This window comes from Falco rusticolus, chromosome 2, assembly GCF_015220075.1.
Source record: "Falco rusticolus isolate bFalRus1 chromosome 2, bFalRus1.pri, whole genome shotgun sequence".
Classification (NCBI taxonomy): domain Eukaryota; kingdom Metazoa; phylum Chordata; class Aves; order Falconiformes; family Falconidae; genus Falco; species Falco rusticolus.
The window spans coordinates 1098140-1123182 of record NC_051188.1 but is presented as its reverse complement, the minus strand read 5'-3'; the positions used below and the strand labels follow the sequence as shown (position 1 = coordinate 1123182).

General features: G+C 45.4%; 1 protein-coding gene across 2 annotated transcripts in view; it reads right to left on the bottom strand.

Moving 5' to 3' along the window:
• The window catches only part of FAM168A (family with sequence similarity 168 member A), a 218358-nt gene extending 194691 nt beyond the window's left edge, over nt 1-23667 (bottom strand). The window contains exon 1 of one of the 2 annotated variants that reach the window (XM_037376654.1): nt 23506-23667. The gene's annotated coding sequence lies outside the window, so the exon portion shown is untranslated. The remainder of the gene's footprint in view (nt 1-23505) is intronic. The other variant, XM_037376652.1, reaches the window with a different exon arrangement.
• Between the last annotated feature and the right edge of the window lie 1376 nt (nt 23668-25043).

Here is a 25043-nt window from a genome sequence, read left to right as displayed (position 1 = left end):
GAAATTGGTCTGCTTCCTCTCAGACCTTATGTTCAGACCTTAGCTGAGTATTCTGTACCCAGAACTTGGTTACAGGACTTGGCCAAAATGTGAGGCAAATTTAACAGACATTGAAAATGTGTTTTTAAGTATGCTCATAAAAATCAGCCCTAACTGGCCAAATTATACACCTCTGAAAAGTACAGCTTTTACAAGTTAATTTGCACAATTAAACACATAATATTTCATCCTCCTACTCTTTCACTCGGGCCCTTTATGTATGCCAACAGCAGGCACCCTACTCCATCCCCACAGGCTCAGCACACGGGGCCTTTGCCACTCCCCATCATTATGTTCTTTGGTATCCAGGATTCAGGATTTTCCCAGTCTCAGCATACTCCAACATCAAATAAAATAAAATAGTAAGAAACATAAACTATTTTCTTATGTTAGGGAGAAACCCTCCTAACACTATTTGTGCAAAGTAACTATCAACCTCACACTATTTATGTTAGAGCTGCAGTTCTTATTTAACATTTTAACAATAAACATAGTTCCATACTGCAAATTTTTATTTTTCATATTGCTAGTTCATTAAAGCCTGACATGCATACGCATTGTGATTGCAAAGCCACACAACAAAAAGAGAAATTCCAGCACTGATAGTGCATGATATTTTAGAAACATTTTTTTTTTTTTTTGGTATGACACCTATCTTGATCCATTTGAGAACCAAGTTACCCTTAAGAGTGAATGAAGTCATTGTCTGCAGGACTCTTGCCCCCTCAGCCGAAGAAGTTGGATGGTATGTATTACAGACGACAAGAAGCTGCAAGAACAGCCAGTATGGTCTTGCCATCAGGCATTAAGACAAACACTGCCCCAAGGAACTGATCTTTCCCAGCTTCTGCAATAGAGATTCTCCGTGATGCTCAACTGAAAACTCTTTCTAGTCGATTAACTAATTGTGTAATCTTCATTTTCCGGACACTTGAGGCCAAATCTGCAAGTTAGATGCTGAGACCTGACAATCGCATCTGTGGCCAACAGAGCTTTGTACGGAATATATGAAGTGATAGGAAGATGCAAAAATTCTCTGAAAACACACGCTTCTGGCATCTCAAAAAGGAAATGCAGTATTTGTGAGCAGATATTTTTCTGATGAATATTTAAGTCTCCTCTTCGAACCTGAGTTCCTCCACTGTAAAACGGGGCCCCATTACACAAGAGTTAACGTATCACACTCCTGCTTGTGAAGCCACTTGATCCCGCACTCGAATTCGGACCTGCCATATGAAGAAGGGATTTCTCACATGTATTTCCAGCTCAGGTGGCCCACTCTGCATGCAGTCATACTGAGCGACACAACTCGTGTACGCTGCCCAACAAGCTGCTTCCAAACAGACGGACAGCTTAGTCAACCAGGTACAAACACAGTCTTTATCAGCTTCCACCTGCAAGCCCTGCTCAGGGTAGCGCACCAGGCACCACAGATGTGTTCCTCCAGCTCCTCACTCCGCAACAAAGTGTGACCCTTTTTATTTTAACTACACCATCTTGGTGTGTGTGTGTATCACACCAAGAAATAGGTGTGTCTCAGCCATGAAAGAAGTGCATAGTTAAAATAACTCTGAGCACCACTGCATCTGCAAGCTCCTCTGCTCATTTCCAGCCTCCTCTTTTGCCCTGTGAGCATCATCACTGCCAGACCACCCCATCTGGTGACATGCTGAGAAATTCTAAATTTCTTCCCCTGACTGAGAATCAGGTATGGAAACAAAGTCCTAAATTCCTACTTTAGGGGCAAACATGGGCAGGAGTTGCTAGAAACATTATTTGCAGAAGACAGGAGAAGAGCAGGGAGGGAAGCAAAGGAAAATTTGCACTTGCCTTTCTTCCTAGGTTCCTCAAGAACAGTCACCTCCCCTCAGCAATGAGCCTTCCACCTCTTCAACTCTTTTTTTCCCCAAACAGTAAAGACAATCAGCTTTCCAGAAACTCAAATCTTCCTGACAGCACAATAAAGGTCTTTGATTAATAAATAAACTAATTAAAAGTAACTATCCAGGCTACACTAGCCTGTCCGAAGTCTTCCACAGCACATCCCTATGGGGAAAATGCTGAGGACAGAACTGTCAACCTGTACTTTCATAACCTGCTGCTCCAGTTTCTTTCATCACGTAGGTCCTTCCCTAAACCCCAAATCTCTCGCCTCAGCTGACCATTTTCAGCTCTTGAAAGTTTTGGTACAAAGAAGCCATTGAGCCAAATTTATTTTCTTTGATCAATCGCGTCCCGCTGTTCAGAAAACAGGTTAAAACCCATCAGTCTCGCTCACATTATCCAAATGCTTGCTCGGATCTCATCTTTCCTAGAATTTATTTAGCACCGAAACCCTTGACAATACACCTAAGTATTCTTAGATCACTTCAGATATCACTCAAACCAGCAGTTTTGATTGCAAGGCAGAACTGGCAGAAATAGGTTTTAGATGCAGACAAAGCCTGATCAACGCACGAGGCACATTTTCTGAAAACAGCTGTGAATAGGGTCTGACCGGTACCTGAGCAAAGCCTGGCTTCAATGGCCACAACAGATCACCCGGAGACACCCAGGTACTGTAATGCACCACCTGGAGCCAGTGGATTTAAACAGTCTTTGTCTCGCTGCTCACATGCCTTATTACAGCACTGGTGTCACATCACTTCAGCTAGTGCTGACATCAAACTCCATTTTATAGAGTGTTCTGAATTGTTTTCCAAAGGCACAGCAGTCAGAGGTAAACACTCCCCCACTCTGGGGAGAAAAAATGTACAGATGGTTTGTAACCAGCTATCATACAGGTGGCTCCATTTTATAAATCCCTCCCTCAACTGATCCCAAATTGAGATCACTACCCACTGCCCTGTGAGCATCATCAACTTCTAAAACAGTCCAGGTTTCAATGCGCATTTTACAGCTTTTAGAGACTCCCTATGAGAAATAAAGAGTTTTATCCTTAACTCCCAGCAATGCAAATCCATTCCCGTGGCCGCCATATGCTCTACATTTCTGAGGCTTGTCTTGAGCTCGCAGTTCATTTGAGCTATAACCCACAACCGCCCTTACCAGAGTGCCATCCTGTACAGAAATTTTTAACTTGAACGAGGTAGTAATTATAATGTGAAGGTTGGCCCATTAAGTAAAAACTAATGTTTCAATTAGCAAACTCCGTCAACTGCGAACAGGACCTCTGTGACACGGCCACAGGTTAACGGTGTCTGGTGCCCTTCCACAATTCTTTCTGCCTGGGAAGAAAAGATGTGTTCATAGTTTCATCAATTTAAAGGTCAAGAAGAGGCGACAGCTTCCCTGAAATTCCCCTCCTGCCTACCACGTGCCATTAAATATCACCCACAAACTGAACCTAATGCTCGCTCGACAAGAACATACCCCATGCTGGCCAACACAGTTTTAAAAGAAAAGCGATCAAACAGGGGAATTTCTGGAGGTGGACAGTGCTCTTTTTCCTTTGATCACTTATTACAATTGGCAGTCCACCTCCCTAACAAAACCATGCTTTGCGTCAACTCTGAACTGCCCTATTTCCCCTTTAAAACATTGATTTTAGGTACAGCTTCCTGGGATGCACAGGGGTACACCTGGTGCCTGGAATTTTCTGTGATGCTACTGCAGTCAAGTGCTCCCTCTGATAAGCTAACAGACTTATCTCTAAGCTTCTCTGTGCGTGGTTTTTCTAGTCCTCAGACTATTTTTGCGTTTCTTCTGCTCCCCTACAACTTATCCAAGAGCTATTTCAAGATGTTGGAATAGAAAACATACACAAACTTCCCATACAGAAGTCATGAGTACCAAATACAGAAATGAGATTTGTTCTCTTCTAAATATTTTCTTGGTCATAAATCTTAAAAAAAAAAAAAATTAAAAAAAAATGCCTTTTTTCCTACAGCATCAACCTTAGCATTTGCACTAACCTGCTTTGCACACCACTGACCTTTTAAACCCTTTCAGTATTGCTACTCATAATACAACTCTCTCCTCCTTCCACTTCATTCTGTAGGCATGGCTTGCAACTCTTACCTCCAGCAGCATTGCTTTACATCTATTTTATTTTCCTTTTGGAATCTCACTTAAATCAAACACAAAGGTGCTGAGCCCAAGGTACCAAGCTATCAGTATTACCTCGTATGATGATACCTGCCCTTTGTGAGCACATCCAAGGGGGAGAGAGAAATGATCTCCACATGGCACTGTCCCTCCAGGCTGGGCAGTCGGGGAGCAGGAGACACCACCCAAGGTGTCCATCTGCTCCTCTGCTTAATGGGTCATGACTTACTGTTCCACCTCTCTGTATGACATGTCATTCACAAACAGTACTAGTGACACAACTTCAAGAGCAATAATTACTTTCTGAGTAAACTCGGGAGGTGGAGGTTAGAGGAGCGGACAGGCAGGTGGGTTGAGAATGGGCTGAAGGGCAATGCTCAGAGGGTTGTGACCAGTGGTGCAGGGTTTGTCTGGAGGCCTGTAGCTCGTGGTGTTCCCCAGGGGTCACTGCTGGGTCCAGTAATGTTCAACTTACTCATCAGTGACCTGGATGAAGGGACAGAGGAACCCTCAGCAAATCTGCTATGATACAAACCTGGGAAGAGCAGTCGATAGGCCAGAGGCTGCGCTGCAGTTCAGTGAGACCTGGGCAGGCTGGAGAGCTGAGCGGAGAGTGACCTCATTAATTAATTAATTATACCTAATTAATATTAATTAATATTAATAATAAATAATAACTAATTAATTCAAAAGCAAGTGTAGGCACCAGCAGAGGCTGGGGCTGCCCTGCTGGGGGGCAGCTCTGCGGGGAAGGACCTGGGAGTGATGGCAGACAGCAAGTTGCCCATGGGCCAGCAGTGTGCCCATGTGGCCAAGGTGGCCAGGGGGATCCTGGGGTGCATTCAGGAGGAGCGTGGCCAGCAGGTCAAGGGAGGGGATCCTCCCCCTCTTCTGTGCCCTGGTGAGGCACATCTGCAGTGGTGTGTCCAGTGCTGGGCTCTCCACTTCAAGAGAGACAGGGAACTGCTGGAGAGGGGCCAGCAGAGGCTGTGAAGATGATGAGGGGCTGGAGCATCTCCCTGATGAGGAAAGGCTGAGGGAGCTGGGGCTGTTCAGCCTGGACAGGAGAAGACTGAGAGGGGACCTCATCAATGCCCACAAATATCTCAAGGGTGGGTGCCACGAGGACGGGGCCAGGCTCTTTTCAGCAGCGCCCAGCGACAGGACAAGGGGCAACGGGCACAAAGTGCAAGACGGGAACTTCCATCTGAATGTGAGGAAGAGCATCGTTCCCCTGAGGGTGACGGGACACCGGGACAGGCTGCCCAGAGAGGCTGTGGGGTCTCCTGCTCTGGAGACATTCAAACCCGCCTGGACGCGGCTCTGTGCAACCTGCTCTGGGAGAGCTGCTTCAGCAGGGGGGTGGGCTGGGTGGGCTCCAGGGGTCCCTTCCCACCCCAGCTACGCTGTGACTCTGTGAAAAATACTGTTGGCTCCACTGTTAGTCCACTGAAACCCTTCTAAAACCCATCCATTTGACAACAACAACCTGCTGTTCTTAATGCAACTAACCACAAATCTTTATTTGATAACATACTGCCAACCTTCTCTAACTGGGCTATCACTTGGTACTAGAACACCTCAGCAGTCACGGTTCTCCGGGACACAACGTAGAGAACAGCTTCATTTGCCAATACATCCCCAGAGGTTTCAGCACAGCACCAGGTCTGCAGGCACGGCAGGTCTAGGGTTACTGCTCCATGCTGCTGCTCTCCTTCGGGCTACTTAATTTGAGAACAGTAATTTGAGCACAGTCAACCCGATTTAATTTCCTACTGAAGAAATAAACTGGCAACCTATTTAGGCATTATTAACTTAATATTAACTAGATATTCACTTGATGGTAACTTGCAAGGTAGATCTGCTCTAACAAGACTGAGTTCAAGTCTTTAAGCACTCCTTTATTATTTGAGTTTTGGCTGTCTCTCAATGTTCTCATATGAAGACATCTAAGAGGTGGTTATTGCATGCCTATGTATACAAGGCAGAATCCCAAACAGGTAAGTTGAAAACAACAACCTCTGAAAAACTGATTTGCTATAGATCAGGGAAGTTGCGGTTTTAAGAGACAGAAGTTTTGAGAAACATAGGTACACGAAGTGAAAATTCACATAAAAACACCTTTAACCTTTAATTATGAGTTCACATCCATTTTGCATACTTTACAAAGACCAACTAGTTACCTAATGACCGCTTGCCAGCCCAAAACCCAAAACTGCTCACCCAGCAAAGGCACTAGTCCAGCACCACCCAGGATGAAGAGCACACATCAGACAACCTGCCACTAAATTCACCACAGCAGGAGTCCTGCAGGTCCAAACACATATCATTATTACTATGAGAATAAAATCACAGCAATTTGCGTCCTGCAAATTACACCGTTATTAAGACAAGCACCATATTTAAACAACTCTTAACAGATAAATAGCTTTATTGTATCTATTGCTGCATCCAACTTCTGCAACAGGGTTCAAACCAGATGATAATTTCCTTCAAAGAGCAGGCACTATGAAATTGCAGTAGAGACCTCCATCTTATCACTCCTTTTGTGTCCTGCTAAAGGCCCCCCCAAAAAAGACAAAAAAAAAAAAAAAAAAGAGAGCATACTGCTCTGTGCCTGTACTGATCATCTGTGTCACAACAGCACACATTAATATAGGTTTATTTTACTGTACTGATTCTCCTATCAAATGAGGAAAATATAGCAAAAATACAGTGCATTCAAGACTTCCAAAGAGAAAAAGGGAATCAGAGCACCCTTGGCAAACTTCAGTTTATCTTTTGCTAAACCCTAATATGCTTTTAGTTCAAGACTGTGCGACCCTGTGCTATATCACTTCATTAATGAGTCCTATAGCTGACACTTCAAACAGCTGTGGTTTCAGGGAATAAGGACAGATTGCACTATTGTTGCCTTTAAGACAGTCACCCAGATGAAAATCAGCGTTAAGATAAAAATCAGCTACTTCTGGTCAGATACGCTACAGAGAGATACAGCAATAATTCTGAAAGCAGAGTAAGTTAAGGAAACTTAGAATTAGAGGTAAATTTTAGAAGGACTTAAACTATAATTAGGATATGAAAATGAAGACTATAGTACACAGTCTTCCCCGCCGTGGCAACAAACTTAGATTTATAGCAAGAGATATTCTCACATTCATCATCCCAGATTATATGAAATTTATTTTTAAATACATACTTTTAATTTTCCTTTTCATTTTAGTATGTGAGAACAGAATTCTGAGATTTTATTATTAACATGTATTACAGGTACATTGTCCAACAGGACTAAATTATCCCTGTAAACAAAAACTTGTAAGACTAAATGCTGAAGGAGCAGCATTTTAATGGCTAAGCTCAATTTTTCCAGGCATTTTGGAAAACAGAACTGGTTTTAAAAATAAGGTAACTGCAAAGCTTTTTCGTTCTGAAGTTAGAGAGATACAGTTATCTGCCAAAAAGACTACTTTTAAAGGCTTCCAGCTATATAACTTCCCTGGGTTATCTGATAACATTTTGTCTTTGTTTCCTAGTGTTAATTGTTTTTATTTCTTCACTTGCGTGTTGCCTAGAAATACAGAAATGAACCACATCAGGAAGAGATCATCAGGGTTAATTATACATAAGTAAAAAAAAAAATAAGAAATCTCGAATGCTATCTGTGGCAGCAGTGGATTTTTATCACCTCTCTAAGTACAAGACATTCCATAAAACAAACACAAAAGGGGAACCCAGGACCTATGTCCCAATTGATTCAGGTACTTTTGGGGGAAGGTTTAATACCTAGTCTCCGTTTTCCCAGGTGCTCCCCCATTTTTTTTGTTTCATACTGTACTCAGGCTACTTGAAATGGATGCAAAATGCCTGGGGTTTTTATAATTGCTTGTGCTACTGATCATTCTTACTGTTACCACTTTGGCAGGAAGCAAGGCTCCCAGAAAGCTGCTCCAATTAAAACAGATTTCCGTTCTCAGTACCAGGAATAGATTCTGGATACTCCCCAATAATCTTAAAATGGATACTCCCATTAAATTACTTCAATATAAAAAGATTTGCAGAGACTACTGATCTCCAACAAAGCATCCGTGTTTCTTCTTGAGAACACATCATAAGTAAATTTAATCTCTGGGGTTTTTTTCCTCTTTACTAAAAGGCAAGACCCCTAAAAGTACAAGATTGAGTCAGCTCCTGTTGTCTCTCTTCCTGAGCCAGCAAAAGAAACACTGTATTGCTATAACTTAAAATAAAGTAAATAAATCAAAAGGAGTTTTTCTGCTAGAAGTCCCAGAAAATGCCAGGCATTATCCCTGAGCTTATTTCTTCCCCTTCCAAATTGTGCTTTGCAAGGTTTTTCCTGGTCATTTGCAAGGCTTTTGAGTAGGTTATTTTTCCTGTTGGCTCAGTGCATGGAATCAGCTCACCATGCAGTCAGACAAGCATCACAGACAGCCTAGCAAGGTGGCCAGTCCCCTTACTTCAAATACACCGTAAAGCTACACCTTGGGGACATAAAACCACCCCTCAGTTCCCAAAGCCAAACTTAAAGTCATTTAAGCCAATAAATTCAGGGTGTTACCAGAAAGTGCAGTTTCACCTTTCCTCCCTTCTTCTGGGCCATGTGTTCCCAAGCACAAGTTCAGACCAGGTGGAAACATAACTGGGCAGCTCCAAGCAGAAGGTATGTCAGTCCCACCAGTTACTCCCTGAAGCCATGCCTTCGCACAAGGCACGCTGCAGTGTGCAGCAGGAAGGAGCACAGAATTACATCTTTTGCAGCACTGAGCACTTGCACCCACCTAAACCATTGACAAAACCAGGCTCTCAGCCCATCTGATGCCCATGTTACAGATGGGGAACTGGAGTAAACGACACTCCCGTACCTCTAAAAGCACTGCTAACTACAGTTTGTAAGTGGCTCAGATGGTCTGAGAAGGAAACCATAAAAGTACTTCAGGTGTTTTTACTACGTAGTCTAAAAGCTGTATCATCAAAATACTACCTCCTGATAGTTGGCTACCAGAAGAGCCTTTAGAGCACACTATATTTCACATCAGGAGGCGAGCAAAAGCCTTAGTTCAGAGAGGGTATGTGCTATATCAAGAGAATGAGCTAAAATTAGTGCAAGGCACCTACACAAAACTTCTTGCCTTCAAAGCACAGCATCAGGATTTCTGGATTTGGGTGCCAGTGCTTCAGGAATTTGCAGTCATGAAATACAATCACTATTCTTATCCTGCTGAGATGTAGATGCAGACGGTGGCAAAGGGTGCCTTTGTCTTTAAGCTTATTTTGCACTGCAGCATCTCACAGTTCAGGGTTGTACCCTTTATCATCAACAAGACTGTTTTAGCATCAACAAGGATTTACAGCTAGCTCTTCAGGTAGCAGTTGTTGCTTGAAAAGTTGTACAGCCGCTAGTAAGAAAATCAGTATCTTATATCCACTGGGTGCTACTGATTTACATATTTCTTCTATGGGTGTACCATGGCCAGAAGTAACAGTAATGGGCATCATCCAAACTTTCTAGATGAGTGACCTCAGCCCAGAGCAGCCAACGCATACACAGCCCCACAGATCTGACACCTGCAGAAGTTCACGTTTATTAATCCTGACAGCAAAGTGAGTTTGAAACTTATCAAGATACAGAAAATGCATGTTTCCATGTTGGTCCTTAAGATTTTCCAGTTTCATTTTCTTTTTAAATCAGAACAAGTTATGAACTTTGAAGACCGAAAAAAAGTCCTTCTAGAACTTAACCAAGCAAGTCCGTGTGGCCCTGGGTTGTCCTTCCTCAGGACAACCCATGCTCCTGCAATCCTGTCAGCATCTCAGAGGGGCAGGCAGAAACCAAGAGCCAAAGAATAACAGATTGTTTTCCCCCAGTGTTCTTCCCACTACATTTTGGCTAATATAAACACACATACAAAGCCAGAAATAGGAAATACTAATAAAAAGGGAAAATCATAGGAAGGTCAGATAGAACCTAAAACCACTGAAGACACACACAACTTCCTGCTGCTGTAGGAAGAAAACTCGGTCATCCGTACACTCCGTGGCTTATCTCAATAGCCAGAAAACCCTGATAACACCAAGAAAAACATATTCCAGAATCAATGCCCCCCCTGCCTGAGGAGAAAACTCAGCTGAAGTCCTCTCAGATTTAAATCAAGATTGCCAACAAAGTAAAGCCCAGCTAATCCTGACTGCCAGCACAGTCCTGGGGAAAGAGGTCTCACAAGCAGATAAGATTCAAATCAAGAGTTTCACACATCAAAGGCACCAGCCTGAATTGTAAACCAAAACGAGCAAGACACCATACGCACTTTTTGTGAGAGCCATTTCCATGTATGCGGAATAATTTGGTGACGGTTTCAAATGTGTCCAAAAATTAAAAGAAAAACGCCATATAGGGCATAATGAAGGAAGCCAACCAGGCGACCACGGGCGCAGGGTCAACAACCTTTTCATTCTTTCATGTGCTGGAGAAGGGGAGAAGTCATCACAGTGGCATCTCCCAATGTTTCATTTATGTATCTTGGGAAACAGAGGCATTAGAAACTCTTTTTACCACATTCCAAATGGGAAACTGAGGCACTGCTTATGCAGTTTGTCAACGAGAGGGAAATTGTGGGCATGGAAAGAACTGGATGCCAGTCTCCCAGTGTCTGACCATGAAATCATTTATTGCTCGCAAAACACCGGTCACAACAAAAAAGGTTGGGGGATTTGAGTTACCTGGCAGAGAGATTGTCCCTGAAGAAAGCACAAGGCTGAACCAGATTATTAATTCACCCAAAAAAATCTCCATTGAAGACAATTCTGTTACGTGGAATTTTGGATGAAAAGATTAAAAAGCCACAAACTGGCTTAAACAGATGTGCATTAAAAAAGCTTCCCAAGGGCTGAACACAAACACAGAGCACCAGGCTTTGTTTTGGTAGAAGGGGAAACTACTTAAACCACAGGGAACAGGAGAGAAGCCACACGCTGTCGAGCCTACTGACAGAGCCAGGACCGTCAGTGAAGAGCGTCGGGAAAGCATGAGGAAGTCAAGAGCAGCCAGAGAATCACCCGCAGTGTAAGTCACAGAAAAACTCTGCACATACGTGTGCGTGCGAGCGCGCATGTATTGAGTGTTGGCAGGAAAAAAATGACCTTGGAATACCAAGCAAAATGGTGTCCTGCTGTTTGCTTCAGACTGTGTTCGGAAAAACTAGCCTCTGCAAACATGCTCTGTGAATCAGCACGATTGCCTCTGAGAAATACCTGGCTGTCATTGATTTCCTCTTTCAACAGACTATCACAAATATTGGCTAATCAGTCTGGTCAAAAGAAGTAACGGTGCATACCAGGAGCAGCAGCCCTGCGTCAGATGGAACTAAGCAGACAAGAAAAGATTTCAGGAAACCTGGAAAAGAACTGAAAAGGAAACTCTAAGTCAAGGTTTGGCAGTCTTTGTATGGTGCCATGCCAGGCTTTTTCTTCCCCGTGCTACAGCTCGAGTGTGCTAAGGGAAAGCTAGCAGGATCTGGTAGAAGCCGCCTCTCAAACAGGCAGGGATCTGCTAGTCAATGGTATCTTGCTTCTACACAAGGTAGTGCCTTTTGCTGAAAAGTAGAGCTCAGGGAGAGTCAGAAATCGCAAGCGGCTGCCTCCTGCAAATGAGCGCCTCAAAATGCCAATGTTATTAGCCCTGCACCCCGTTCATAGTCTGGTTGCACATCCACAGGCTGTTGATCCCTGAGCTAAAACATTCTGTACAAGATGCAAGAGAAAGAAAAAAGAAAAAAAAAAGCCGAACAAAACAAGGCTGCCCGACTGATGAGAATATTTGGATTTGAGTGATGGAACGATATTGCAGGGAACAGAGATCACGAATTGCAGAGCTAGCATCTTTCCAACTAATAAGACACCTTCCCAGATGAAACTGCTGATGCATCCAGGAAAGGAATAAGCTAAACACAAAAGAAGGACACTTAGAAGGGGAAATGAGGTTCAAAGTCAGACAAGAGCGTCCATAAAGAAAATGAATTTTCTGTTGCTATATATGGCTGCAAGGAGGCTGAATAACAAGCAGGAACAAATAAAATCCTGACCGGCAATAAGAAAAAAAACGAAACCTGGTGTGATGAGCATGTGACTGGACTTTAAAACTATTAGTTCAACAGCATTCCAATACGAAAGGGAAGTGATGGCTGCAACACACCACTACAAAGAGCAGGGGGGAAAAACGCTCACCTCTCCGACAGTGATCAGTACCGCAGAGTAACGGAACGTGCAGGGCAACGCAGCAGTAATTCGTGTGGTTTAATGGGTGAAGCCCAGGAGGAGGTTCTAGGAAGCACCAAGACAGGGAGCAGGGTATGTGACTCCATAGGTACATAAAGGGGGAAGTGGGGAAGATGTGGGGTTATGGAGGAGACAGGAGGGCTACAGAACCTCATGCAGCAAGTAATTACAGGGGATTCGTTTCCCAAAATCATAGGTGACAATTTAGAACACAAAGTAACTATTTTGGACCTCATTACAACCAATACATAATCACTGGACTGTAAGTCTTGACAGTGAAGAAAAAGGACAAAGTTGCATTTAAACATATCTAAGTGTCGCAATTAAATCAAGATTGCAAAATTTCTTGATTGAAATAATTGATTTTGACTTGTGTGATATTTGTAGTTTTTAATCATCATCTTAATGAAATACCAATGTATTCATAGAATCATTTAGGTTGGAAAGGACCTTTAAAACCATCGAGTCCAACTGTAATGAAAATAGGCATCACTTAAGATGTTGATTTTTCACAAATATAACTTAGCAAGGAAAAATTAAGGAATTTGCATATAAATGATCCACTTACATTCACTCACAAAGTGCTTTTGGGATCAAAAAGGAAATAGCTACAGAGTGGAGTTTGGAAAAGCTTCTAAAGCAAATTAGAGATTCAACTCCCCTTGTAATCAATGGGAAGAGACTAGAAAAATTATTAAGCAACAACACAATAAAGCAAAGAATGCAACAACATGGATGCATCAAGATCAAATTGTGCTAGTCCAAAATAGCCTGGTGAAACCTAATAAAAACAAATGGACGAGCAGCATATGTTGCTGTGCAGGTGGAGAATAACTAGCTAGGGTGATGGACAAGAGAAAATAACCTAAAGGGTATATTGGAACAGAAATTAATATAAATTAGCAATACAACGGATTGGGGGGGGGGGGGGGGGGGGGGGAGGCATTTCAGATTTTTTGTTAATAGTGCCATTATTTTATGCAACACTGACAAGACCATGGAGCACCAAGTCCATGTATAGTAAACACATCAAGGTACAGACGAAAGCTGCAAAAACAATGAAGAGATTTGGAAACAATATAATCCACAAGAACAGATTAAAGGATCTCATTCAGCCTAGAGGAAAGAAAACTGAAGGACAACGTAACATGCCTCCATCAGTGACAACAAAGGGATGGGTTATTTTCCATGTCCTCTGGAGTGAAGGAACGTATCTTAACTTGCCAGAGATAAAAGATACTGGAAAAGCTTTTAACTAAACTGGTTAAGCATCCACTATCAGCTACCTAAGGAAGCTAGGTACCTCCTATATGGGAGGATTTTAAGGAAAAATTAGAAAAATATTTGTCAGGGATGCTCCAGAGACACTTTATCTTGCCTCAAGGAGGCAAATGAGCTGGAAAGTCTCCCGAGCTCTCTCCCAGCTCCACATTTCAGTAAGGAAAGGTGCCTCAGAGGTCCAGGCTGTTGAACCGGTGGAAGACTCTTTGAGGACTCTCCATTTCTGAGCCCCTGAGTGTTCATTCTCAATATTTTTTGGAACACAGGAGAAAATCTAGAAGACAAACATTTCTAACACAACATCAGGAGAGGGCAAAAAAGATGACTCAAGTAACTCTCAATCAGTTAGCCAGACATTGGCTTTGGACAAAATAAGGGAAAACTGAATCAGACTTGATCTGGACTTAAAAAGGCCAGGAACAAAATTAATGACAGTCAGTGTTTCGGAAATTAGGTCTTGTCAAACAAAGCTGATTTCATTCTTCAATGAGATTCAAAATCAGGTTGATAGTGGCAACTGCTGCAACGTAACAGGCAAACTTTTGTTGCACATGACAACTTAATCAAAAAATTACCACTATGCTATGTCAACAAAGCACAGTAAACACATTTAGAGTTGGCCAACTGACAGATGACTAAAAGCAGTCATCCATGGAAAATCACCACCACCAAAGTTAGCTGTAGTAGAGTTCTGCTGGGCTTGCTAAAGAGCCTGGTACGATTCAAGAGGTCCACTACAGATCTGAAAATTAACATTGATCACAGACAAGATTTATGAATGGTCCTCTGGATGGTAAATGAAGAGGACAGGCCGGCAATACACAGCCATTTGGACTGCAAAGATCACTCAAGGTAGATTTCAATACAACCAAATGCAAGGTGCTACACCTAGGAAACAAAATGTGAAAGCCAGAGACCTTGAAACACAAACTGAGGTACTGCCAGGCAAGAAACCGCCCAACACTTCCAAGCTCAATGCCACATGTTTAACTTAACCAAAATAAAAGCTGAAAGACCATTTGGTTACGGAATTATGAGTTCCCTTCAAATGGAAGAGTTATTAGGTACCAAAGGACCTTTTAGTTTAGACAAGAAAAGGCTTCTGGAAGCAATAGTTGGAAACTAATTCAAATCAGACCTCCATTTTTTAATCAAGGGGGTAATTATTTACTGAAAATATATCAAGAGAAGTGGTGGACTCTTCATGACTTGAGAGCTTCGAACTAAGACTGACTGTCCTGGTAGATGGTAAGCAGTAGCCCAAAATAAATAGCTTTTAGGCTTCTTTTCTGTGGTTTCAAGGAGGTCAGTCTAATTAAGCCTCAAGCTCTAGGAACTCTCTTCTAAGTCTATACAGAGAGCCACCAACACAGCATCTGAGCACATCCCAATAGCACACAAAGCAAATCAAACCCATCTCCTGGCCCCTGCAGAGGGAGAAGCAGCACACCACCTGACCCAGCCTCGCCATGCAACGTCAGCAAGAAATCTCCAAGCTCTGTTTTCCCACAGTGAAAACAGAGCTAGTGCATCTACATGCAAGGATCTTGCTTAAGGACTGCAAAGACCTTCCAAGAATCTTGGACAGGAGCAGCCGTAATGGTATGAAAAGCTGCAGGTCACTGTGACAGAAGCAGCACCAGGAAGGAAAGGAGTAATCTCTTGGACCACCTTCGCAGTAGCATGGACAGAACAACAGGATTCGTGCTAGGCATTTTGCTACATGGCAACACAAAAGCAGCCAAGAGCTCTCAGGGGTTTATGACTTTTCTTCAGAAGTTGTTCATAACATAAAATGAGGGCTTTGATTCACAAACCAGCAAAAACTCTTAACACCCATCTGCTCTACAACATTCCAACATCATTTTACTAAGCCTAAAGCAATTTAAGACATTATTTCTTTATGGTAATGCTAACACACACATATGTAAAATCAAACTCCAGGAATTATGCAAGAAAAGCTGAAACTCTGATGAGAACAGATACGATACCACATTTATCTACTGAGCCCACAACAGAAGTCTACTACCACAGAAGCAGCCAACTGCAACCAAGTATCTTCTCTACAACTTCAACTTGTGTACATGCATGTTACATACAGACAGTGCAAAAATTCTTATGGAGTGAAATATTTTCTTGAGCTTCCAAATGAGATCAGCCCATATTCAGAAGACTCAGCTCTACAGGAAAGCTCAGCAGCTAGGATTTGGATGCTACAGTAAAGAAAAAGAAACCATTTTGCAAATTTATGGCACTGCATTTTAAGACTTAAAAAAATTCTGTTGTGAATGTAAGCCAAATCAAGAGCGAATTTGAACTTTAACAAATCTCCCTTCCATTGATTTCACCTCACACTACAGGGATGAGCAATGGGAAAGCCTTTAGGTGACCCTGTTCTTGTGGCCAAGTGACCACCCTGAGTCTGAACACAGCAGTGGTCACTCTAGGACAAGAGTTGAGACAAGCCCGATTTCCTCCTCCAAACAACCACAAGGCCAAATGGAAACCTTATTCTAGCTGCCTATACTACACAACATCAAATCTGAAAAATAAGCAGAATGCCATAGTTTTTGCAAAAGCCATTAAATGTCTCATTAAGGGATGACATACACAGGCAACTGAAGAAAATTATTTGCAGAATAAATTACCACAGAATAAATGTTTATATGGGGACCTATTCCAAAGTAATTGCACTTTAAATGCTCACAAGCTTAATTCAAAATACTTTTCAACGGGCACAAGGCCTTAAGAGCCCTTCTGTCCGTAGAGACACTTACACTCATCTTGGCTGAAAAATCATCAGCAACTGTAATGAGTGATCTTAGATGAAAAATCATCAGCGAGTGTAACGAGTGATCTTACTTTGCCCACCTAAGTGGCAGAAGATGATCAAACATGCTCAGGGACTTCCTTCAGTCAGGGCCAAGTATCTCCAGGAACAGGCTATTACAAGTAGTGCCCATCTATGGACATTTAAACAAGTTGTCTTCCAGAGATCACCTCCAACTCTGTATTGTCAATAACACCAACAAGGCATCTCATACGTAAAAAAAATAAGTATACACATATGCACACAGAATGCCACCAGGTCCAAAATCTTGCATTGAACAGGACGACCCACAGAACAGGAACACTCACTCACCTGCTGGGACCGCAAGGAGTTTGAGGAGTTTGTTATGAATAACCACATAAATGCTCTCGTCCATTAAAAAAGCAAGCTGTCATCACCTACAAATTCAAGTATAAAGAATTGAAAGGAAAATGAGGGGAAAAGCAAGCTGTGCTCAGAACTTTTCACTAGCCTTCAGGATGTATTTCCAACATCAAAATTATAAAACCTACATGTTATCACATTTAGAGAGTTGAGTATCCAATACCAACAAAAGCAAAAGCCCAAACACTGTGCTTTAATTCATGGCAGATAAACTAAGAGTCTGATACCACAAAAGAGGCAGATCTTCTTTTTTGCTTCTGATTTGCTGTAGAACTTAACAAAAAAAAACGAAAAAAAAACCCAACCCTGCAGAACCCAAGATGTTATGGTCTATTTTAACTTTTGCTGCAGTCTGCAATCTTTATCCATTTTATCAAGGAATTAGACATGCCTAGCAGGCATGATGGCATCTATTCTTTTTTTTGCCAGTTTAGTACTTTTTCTCTCATAAAATACTCTAAGCTTGTCTTCAATAATCCTCCCAAATCTCTAACCCTTGCTAAGACAAGGAAGGCAAAAATGTTCAGCCTACAAATACACTCCAGCATTAATCTTCCTATTGAGAACGTTATCGTACAAAAGCTATGATAAACTCCATTTTTCTGCTCTGACTTTTCATTTTCCCACCTTCCAGTTTTCCACATGATCGTTACACCCAAGAAGAGGAAGGAAAGACAGGGAAAAGTACAGCCAAATACAAAACAGCACCTCCAACAGAGGACAGGAACACATTTTTTCAGCTTTTACAAATCCTGTGGTGATAATCTCCTAAATGGTTTACAGGAGAACGTCAACAGGCTCACATTTTTTTCCTCCCCAGAAAGCACACAGTCACTTGAAATTCCTTTGCAGTGCTCAGGGCTTTCAGCACATTCATAGTAAACAAAACTCAGAGGAACTTTTTAAAAATTATTCAAGTCCCGCACAAGCTGTGAGGAAACCAATGCATCTCCATCATCCTCAACAGAAGCTCATTCCTTATACGATTCTTTGAAATATAAAATATTGTGCCATTAATATCATCAGCAGCATTGCTCCCCTACACGGATACAACAGGAAAGAGGGAAGAAATACAAGGTTTACTTAAACACAAGCATGACAAACTGTCATCTGCTTTCAGACCGAGAGGCAGCGAGACAGAGATTTCAGAAAAATAGATAAATAACAAAATGCTCATATCTGAGTGAAGGTATATATTAAAATAGACCTGGAAATGACTCAGATTTGTGTATTCATGTTCCTGTTTGGAGCCCAAGAGGAAAAAAAAAAAAATGGTCTGGTTCTCCAAAGCTGCTTCATACTCATCAGCTTCCACAAATTTTAGAAGATCTGCAAATGCTGGGTATACCTCAGGAGCTGGATCTTCCCTGACTGGGATCTTAATTACAGGTCTGGGATTCCTGCTTCAGCCAGCCATCACAAAGCACACCTGCCTCTCAACAAAAGAAAAATTGAAAATTCACAACACCTTCTGTTGCTACCGGTTCAAATCAGCAAGGAAAATAAACATAAAATCCCATGTCAAGATCGCCCACCCAACAGAGCAAAGCATCAATATATCAGAGCAGAACAGGAAATATAGATCCTATACATGCTGTTCCAAAATCAGCAAGACAAACAAGCACTTACTTCCTATTGATTTTTACATGAAGGCCATCAATCACCACCCACATCACACTTCCAAGCTCTTCCCTGCTCAAAACTTCTCCCAAACTCCCTCCCGCAGCCCCTATCTCTGTTTGGCAAAGGAATGCACGTGCTCCAGCTGCACATGACCTGATCAGCCAGCAAGATGCCATCTCCTACAAAAATAAGGGGAACTGTTACGAGCCCTGTTCCCCAGGTAGAAGCCCTCATTTTATTCTCTCCCCTCTGCCCAGCAGCCAACTTTCTCCAAACTTACAAAAAAAAAAACAAAAAAACACCACACTAGATGTTCTTCCACGTCTAGAGCCCTTTGAAATCTGAATCAAAGTGCAAAGGGAATACAGAATCACTGGCAGGCAGGCAGATAGTGTGATCACATCATCCTTACTTCATCAAGAAATCAAGTTTACATGAATTTGCATAAACAAACATAGCACTGCCACTGACTTTTTCCTCTCAAATTTCATTACATCAATGCTTTAAACACAAAAATAGGAACCAAATGACTCAGTTCAGTGGAAGGAACAAGAAGGTAAGGCAATTTAGACACCTCTGGAGAACTGCAACCATTTGACCAACTGGTAGTAGAGTCACACGGAAATAGTTTTCAAAAATGTATTCCCAGTTCTGAAAAGCTACAAATTAAGAGCCAATATTTCTTAATTCAAAGAGCTAAAAGACTGTCAACTGGCAAGAAATGGATAGGTGGATTTCATTTATTGTCACTGGAATGAAAATATTCATCTATTTATCAGAGATGCATGACTGCATACAAGAATCCAGTAACATCAGACAGGACTTGCATTTGAAATCAGCGAAAAAATACTATTTACGTAGTATGGAAAAAACCACCGTAGAATACAACAAGAACACTTTTCCCAGTCAATCATTTCGGATCAAATATTTCTATGGACTGAACATGATGTCTTACGGAGTTTAAGTAGCAAAATTGAGTTTAATTGATTAGAAAGATCACGGTACATTAAGAAATGAGACCAACGCGAAGAGCTACAAACCTCTCCCTCACAGCCAGCTTCTTCTCAGGCACATGATCTCACCCGCAAATAAATCAAAGACGATGCTGTACAAAAAATCACCTCGTTTGCACTTTGAAAGCAATGCAAAAGTCACTCCTCCCCGAGCACGCTGGCTAATAACACAGTTCTCTAGGGGATGCTTCAAATACTTCTTTGCCGTACCAGCGTTGGGAGGAGGAGATTGGCAGGACATCGCACCTCTCACCTTGTGACAAGGGTCAGCCCCAGCACCTCCACGGCACCGGGAGACAGCACTCAGCCCCTCCACAGCCACCCGAGGAAAAGCCAGTCGAGCAGAACACCGTCCAGCTGCACATCAGCGAGCGCGAGGGGAGCTAATTCGGAACCCAAACGCACAGTTAAGAATGCCGCAGTTTTAGGAGAGACTTTATGAATTACAGAGGAAACAGAAAGTACACGGAGCACTTGTGCTGCGGAAAGGGAAATCAGGGGCCTCTGCAGATACAATCAAGCCCAAAAGGCATGACTGGAAGACAAATGAAGATCATAATCCGAACTGAAGGAAAGAGTGAGCTCAGAAAGGAAGATATAAAAGCTGTATTTCCCTTCTGACAGCCTCATCAACTGCTACCAAGCGCTTGAGAGCTGGAAATCGGCAGAGAGCTCCTGGGTGGAAACGTGGAGGTTTCTCTACCAGGGGATAAAGGTCTGAAATGCTCCTCTACCACAGGCTGTGGCAGAAAAACACCTGGGTTGAAAATAAAATGGAATTTCGTTTATGCCACAGCAGCTGGCTTTTGCAGCAGGTAGGAGCTGGTGCCCCAGGAGCTCCATCCCAGCTGCGAATGTCCCACTTCCCATAAAAGGAGATCAACACCAATCTCACAGTGGTCGTCTCTGAAAACTTACCAAAAGCGGACACTAACCTGCATTAAATACACGCTTCCCACACCTAAAGTGGCCACGCTTGCACCTGTGTCCAAACTGAGGTTCACAAGCTCTTCTAGACAGATCAGATAATTAAATATAGAGTCAATTTAATTATAATATTAATTACGCTTTCAGTTGAAGTACTGAAGGCCTTTCACAGAAATAGTTCTCTGAAGCATTTTCACTTGCCTGGGAAATGTTCTCAGGAGCACCAAGCGCAGTATCACCATTCTTTCCTGGGTTTCCCCATTACCCATGGGGGCGGGTGGGTACTGATACTGAGGAGTATGAAAACTTAACTGCAAAAAGGGGTTTTAAAAAAATCTCTAAATAGCTCACCTACTGCAATGCAGACTTACCACTGAATTTGACAGGTGAATATCACCTAGACCAGAAAGGATCTCTACATGTTCTCCCTAAATGACCGTATCCTGTAGTTATTTCATATGAATTTTGACACAATATGGGTGTACCATTCAGGCTTCTCACTCCAAGCAGTATTTCCCATTACTGAACACATTCAAAACACCTTCATGGCATGCAGTCATTTTGCTTCCCATCCCTTTGTTCCAAAGGAGAAGGGTTAGGTATCTACCTCTACAAAAAAAGTGTGTCTTTACTAACAGCCAGGAATTTTAATCAACTAAATTGTATACAAGCCCACATACACACCCCTCTGAACAGTAACATCTGAAATACTTAGCACACACTAAAATGAAAGGCCAGTATAAGCTCATCATTAGGGAGAGAGAGATTCCTTCTGAAAAATGTAAACATTTACTTTGGTTAAAACAAAAAAAAAAAAAGTTAAGATGCACAACTAGGTAAGTTGGTATTTGTAACTTCCACAACAAAATTTAATCAGTTTTAATATGTATTTTATCCGAAAAATACACTGCTAACTGATATCACTCCTTTTAATGACTACATACCTCTAGCAGGAATAAATATTCAGGCCATGGTTGTTGGCTGGGGTTTTTTTAATGTACTCAACCATAAAGGTCAAGAGAATCCATGAAATGATTAAAAATCAAAATCTGCACCAGAAAAAAATAAAAAAGTATATGGCCTCCTGGTACTAATTTCCTTTTTCTTTACATTGCTCAACATAGCTCCTCAATTTGAGTTCTAATCAACAACCACTTCACAGTTAACATTTCACGAAATAAAGTGGTTGATGCAATCAAGTCCAGCAAAATATTTCCCTAAAGATGTTTCCATCATTCACATTCCTTCAAAAAAGAAAAAGAGCTCTAGCTTCCTCCATCGCTATTTAACAGCAAGAATAAACACACCACTGCATCTTAAATCATATTTTGGTTAAAACATAAATAGAATCACTTGGAGTTTCTTTCTGGTTAAAAACAACATGCCTTTGTCCAGAAGGGGGGGGGGGGGGGGGGGGGGGCGGGGGGGAACAAAAAACCTCAACCTGCTCATTTTTCTACATTTGACAGTATTCAGCACTAAATGAAAGCCTTTTGAATGAAATTCTGTCTATGAAAATACAAGCCATAACCTGAAAGCTTCTCATCATGATGTGCAGGGGGAAAGAAAAGAGGAAGAAAAAAAAAAATCTCCTCAAAATCCAACACAGTACAAAACCTTTTTTTGGTAACGAATATTTATTTCATTTCCATACTTCCAGGCTCCTCTGCTTGCTGTGAGGCGTCTGAAGCTAAGCACCTTTTTAGCGTTATTAACCCACGATACAGTGATGGACTTCATCGCCCTGAGAAACCACGATACCCATAACAAAGTCTCCAAGCAATCATCACAAATAATAATAATAATAAAATAATCACCCCTTTCATAAAAACGAATAGAATATACTATCTTATAAGGACAAAAAAATAACACCGCCTTACGTTTCACAACCTCGCGCTCTCGGCTCTCAAGCTACAGCTGCTGCCCGCCGCCGTCCCCCTCCTCAGCGACCCCGGCCCACGCCGAGCCCCCGCAGGGGAAGGGGAGCGGGACGGGGGGCGCCGCCCCTCGCCCTTCCCCATCCCAGAAAGTTGCCGCCGGGCTCGTTCCGTGTTCCCGGGCGCCGCTCCCGCCGCCGCCGTCCCCACGTGCCCCTCCCGGCATTTTCCGTGGGTACGCGGCGAAGCGTACCCCCACCTCACCCCCACCCCGGGCGGCACCCCCACCCCCGGCATCCCCTCAGGGCTGGGGGACAGGCACCTCCGGCACCCCTCCGGCATCCCCTCGGGGCTGGCGGACAGGCACCTCCGGCACCCCTCCGGCATCCCCTCAGGGCTGGGGGACGGGCACCGCCACCCGCACCCCCCCCCCGGCATCCCCTCAGGGCTGGGGGACGGGCACCCCCGGGCAGCACCCCCCACCCGCACCCCCCGGCATCCCCTCAGGGCTGAGGGACGGGCGCCCCCCACACCCCTGCGGCACCCCCACCCCCGGCATCCCCTCAGGGCTGAGGGAAGGACACCCCCACCCGCACCCCCCCTCGGCATCCCCTCATGGCTGAGGGACGGGCACCCCCACCCCCGGCGGCACCCCCACCCCCGGAGCCCCCGACATCCCCTCAGGGCTGGGGGACCGGCACGCAGGAGGGAAAAGGGAAAAAAATAAACCACGCGTGATCCCGGCGATTCCCACCCCTCTTCCCACGCGGAGCGGAGGGGAAACTTGGCTCGGACCCGGCGGGGGGGGGCGGCCGGGCCCCCCCAGGCGGCCGCTGAGGGGAAGCGGGGCCGCCCCCCACCCGACCCCAGCCGCCCCCCGTGGCTGGCGGCAGACCCCGCCGGGGGGGGTCACACACACACACGGGGCAGCGGCGGGGGCCGGACCAACCCCTCCCCAGGGCGGTGGTCTCCTCTTCCCACGCGCGACCCCGGCCCCCGCGGACGCCACGCAAAGCGGAGAGGATCCCCCGCCCGCCGCCCCCGGGCCTGTCCCCTAGCGGGGGGGCTCACAGTGACCCCCCCTCCCCGCTCCCCTCACGCCGCCCCCCCGGCCGCTGTCACCCACCGGCCCGCGCCCGCAGCCCCCCCGCCACTACCGGTCGCCCCTAAGGGGGTTTTCCCGCCCCCCCCTCACCTGCGGCTGCTCAAGCGGCGGCGACGGCGGCGGCGTCCCCTCTGCCGGTGCGGCGGCAGCGGCAGCGCGCTCCCCCTCCTCCCGCTGCCTGCTCCGCGGCTCCTGCCTCTGCCCGCAGCCGCCAGCCGGTGGGGGAGGGGGCGGCGGCGGCGGCGGGCGGGGGGGTGGCGGGGTTGGGGAGGGGTGGGGGGGGGGAGTACCACCAGCGGGACCGTTACAGTGAAGCGAGGACTACCGCTCCCAGCATGCGCCGCGCGCCCCCGCCACGGCACGGCCCTGGTGGGCCGCCGCGGGGCATGCTGGATAATATAGTCCGCGGGGGCGGGCGGGGAGGGAGACTGGGCCCCGGTGGGCGCGGGGCACGCTGGAAGCTGTAGTGCCGGCCGAGGGGCATGCCGGGAGCTGTAGTGCGGCGGCGGGCTCAGCGAGGCGCGGCCGCGGGGCATGCCGGGAGCTGTAGTGCGGCCGCGGGGCATGCCGGGAGCTGTAGTGCGGCCGCGGGGCATGCCGGGAGCTGTCGTCAGCGCGGCCTGAGGGGAGGGAGCAGGCCGCAGCCGGGGTCCCCACCGGGCCGTGCAAGGTGGGGATCGGCGGGACACCGGGGGCCAGGCCCCGGCCCCAGCAGACGCTCCCCTGGCCGTCCGGCGAGAGCAAGGCCGCGGGCTGCCAGCAGTGAGGCCAGTGGAGGGAAGGGAGGGGAGAGCCTGGGCGCCCGGCCTTGCACCCCCGCCTCCTCCCCCTCCTCCTCCTGCCACGGCCTGACTTTGCCCCGTCCCGTCTCCTCACACCTCTCGCCCCCCTCCCCGCTAACAGCTGCATGCCCCCCACCTCAACCCCCCCACACTCCCCCTCTCCCCCTCGGCAATGCTGGCAGCAGCGGGCACAGACCCCAGCCTGCTCCTCGCTTCCCCTCTCCCCTGCAAAACCCCTTCCTCCACATTCTGGGGTGCAGCCACCCCTGCAATATTTGGGGAAGGCAGCAGCTTTGGCCCCCTGTGGCCCTGAGAGGAAGGGCCCTTCTCCAGCAAGGCAAATGAGTGCTTTAATTTTTCATGTAGGAATGGATGTGAAAAATTGACATTAAACCTTTTAGAATTACCAGCATCATTTAGGTTGGGAAAGACCTTTAACATCATCAAGTCCAAGCATTAACCCAGCGCCACCAAGGCCACCACTGAACCATGTCCCCAAGTGCCACATCCACATGTCTTCTGATCACCTCCAGGGATGGTTCCTGCACCACGTCCCGGGGCAGCCTGTGCCAGTGCTTGGCCACCCTGTCAGGGAAGACATTTCTCCCAGTGCCCACCCTGAACCTCCCCTGGTGCGGCTGGAGGCCGTTCCCTCCTGTCCTGCCGCTGGTTCCTTGGGAGCAGAGACCGACCCCCCTCACTGCAGCCTCCTGCCAGGCAGCTGTAGGGAGCCAGAAGGGCCCCTCTGAGCCCCCTTTTCTCCGGGCTGAGCCCCCCCAGCTCCCCCCGCCCCCCCCCCAGAGCTGTGCCGCAGCCCCTTCCCCAGCCCCTGCCCGGCTCTGGACA